Source organism: Opisthocomus hoazin, unplaced genomic scaffold (assembly GCF_030867145.1).
Source record: "Opisthocomus hoazin isolate bOpiHoa1 unplaced genomic scaffold, bOpiHoa1.hap1 HAP1_SCAFFOLD_230, whole genome shotgun sequence".
NCBI classification, from domain to species: domain Eukaryota; kingdom Metazoa; phylum Chordata; class Aves; order Opisthocomiformes; family Opisthocomidae; genus Opisthocomus; species Opisthocomus hoazin.
Window position 1 is genome coordinate 42,643 of NW_027448957.1, and position 2,358 is coordinate 45,000.

The window sequence follows — 2,358 nt, forward strand, 5'->3', positions numbered from 1 at the left end:
TGGCTGGGGGCGGCAGGCCGGCCCTGCCGGAGGCCCGTATGCAGGGGTGCCTGCACGGGGTGGGAAGGGCCGGCGGCGGGCTGCCTGTGCTGTCTCAGCCGGGGCGGCGGTGGGGGGGGTTGCGGGGGGTGGCTGTGGGCGGCAGGCCGGCCCTGCCGGAGGCCCGTATGCAGGGGTGCCTGCACGGGGTGGGAAGGGCCGGCGGCGGGCTGCCTGTGCTGTCTCAGCCGGGGCGGCGGTGGGGGGGCCTGTGGCGGGTGGCTGGGGGCGGCAGGCCGGCCCTGCCGGAGGCCCGTATGCAGGGGTGCCTGCACGGGGTGGGAAGGGGCGGCGGCGGGCTGCCTGTGCTCTCTCAGCCGGGGCGGCGGTGGGGGGGCTTGCGGGGGGTGGCTGGGGTCGGCAGGCCGGCCCTGCCGGAGGCCCGTATGCAGGGGTGCCTGCACGGGGTGGGAAGGGCCGGCGGCGGGCTGCCTGTGCTGTCTCAGCCGGGGCGGCGGTGGGGGGGCTTGTGGGGGGTGGCTGGGGGCGGCAGGCCGGCCCTGCCGGAGGCCCGTATGCAGGGGTGCCTGCACGGGGTGGGAAGGGCCGGCGGCGGGCTGCCTGTGCTCTCTCAGCTGGGGCGGCGGTGGGGGGGGTTGCGGGGGGTGGCTGGGGGCGGCAGGCCGGCCCTGCCGGAGGCCCGTATGCAGGGGTGCCTGCACGGGGTGGGAAGGGCCGGCGGCGGGCTGCCTGTGCTGTCTCAGTCGGGGCGGCGGTGGGGGGGCTTGCGGGGGGTGGCTGGGGTCGGCAGGCCGGCCCTGCCGGAGGCCCGTATGCAGGGGTGCCTGCACGGGGTGGGAAGGGCCGGCGGCGGGCTGTCTGTGCTGTCTCAGCCGGGGCGGCGGTGGGGGGGCTTGCGGGGGGTGGCTGGGGGCGGCAGGCCGGCCCTGCCGGAGGCCCGTTTGCAGGGGTGCCTGCACGGGGGTGGGTTGGGGGGGGCGGCGGGAATTTTTTGGTTTTTGTTGCTTTTTTATTTCTTTTTCCGCTTTTGAAACAGAGACGCCGCCCCGTCCTCGGGCGTTTCAGCCGAGCTGATGGAAAGCGGCGCCCCTTCCCGTCGCTTGCGGGGGGGGGTGGTGCAGGAGGGGGGAGGCGGCGCGCGCCTGAAATTCCCCTCGCCACCCCCCGTTTCCGAGACTTCGCCGTATCTAGTGGAAGGCGCTAAGCTTGGCCGGACTGTCTCGCTGAAGGCTTTCTTACTCTGCATCGGTTCTGACGGTGGGCGAGAAAAAAAAACAAAACCAAAGCAGAGCAGGGAAACAGTTACAAAAAGTTCTTGAGAGCCAGCACCGGCCCGCCCATCGGCAGACGGAGCGGCGCCCGGGGTCAACGAGTGCCACCCTGCTGCTTAGCAACCGGAACCCGAGCCGGCCCGCCCCGCCCACCCGCCGGCAAGGGGCGGGCGCTTCCCCGCGGCAGAAGGGGGAGACAGAGACTGAGAGACGGGGTCGAGGAGCAGGCGGGGAGCCTTGCGCTGAGGTAGGCTGGGGACGGGGCCTCTTTTCCGAGAAGATTGAGGTTTGAGTCGGGGGGGGGGGGGGGGGGGGCGGCGGCAGGGGCTGCTTGTGCGCTCTCGGCCGGGGCGGCGGTGGGGGGGTGGCGGGGTGGGGGGGGGGCAGCGGAGCGGCCGTGCCGGAGGCCCGTATGCAGGGGTGCCCGCACCGGGGGGGGGGTGGGGGGGGGCGGCGGCAGGGGCTGCTTGTGCGCTCTCGGCCGGGGCGGCGGTGGGGGGGGGCTTGCGGGTGGGGGTGCGGCGGCCGGGCTGCCGTGCCGGAGGCCCGTTTGCAGGGGTGCCTGCACGGGGGGAGGTGGGGGGGGGGGGGGGGGGGTGGGGCGGGGCGGCGGGAATTTTTTGGTTTTTGTTGCTTTTTTATTTTTTTTCCGCTTTTGAAACACAGACGCCGCCCCGCCTTCGGGCGTTTCAGCCGAGCTGATAGAAAGCTGCGCCCCTTCCCGTTGCTTGCGGGGGGGGTTGGTGCCGCGGAAGGGGGTGGCGGGGGGGGCGGGAACGGGACGGGGACGGGGACGGGGACGGGGACGGGGACGGGGACGGGGACGGGGACGGGTCTGGCCGACGGGTCTGGACGACAGCGCCCCCCCGACCCCGCGTCCCGGCCGGCCACCACGTCTACCCGGGACCGGGTCGGCGGGGAGGACAGGTCTACCCGGGACCGGTTCGGCGGGGAGGACAGGTCTACCCGACAGCGCCCCCCCCATCGCCCCGCGTCCCGGCCGGCCACCACGTCTACCCGGGACCGGTTCGGCGGGGAGGACAGGTCTACCAGGGACCGGTTCGGCGGGGAGGACAGGTCTACCCGA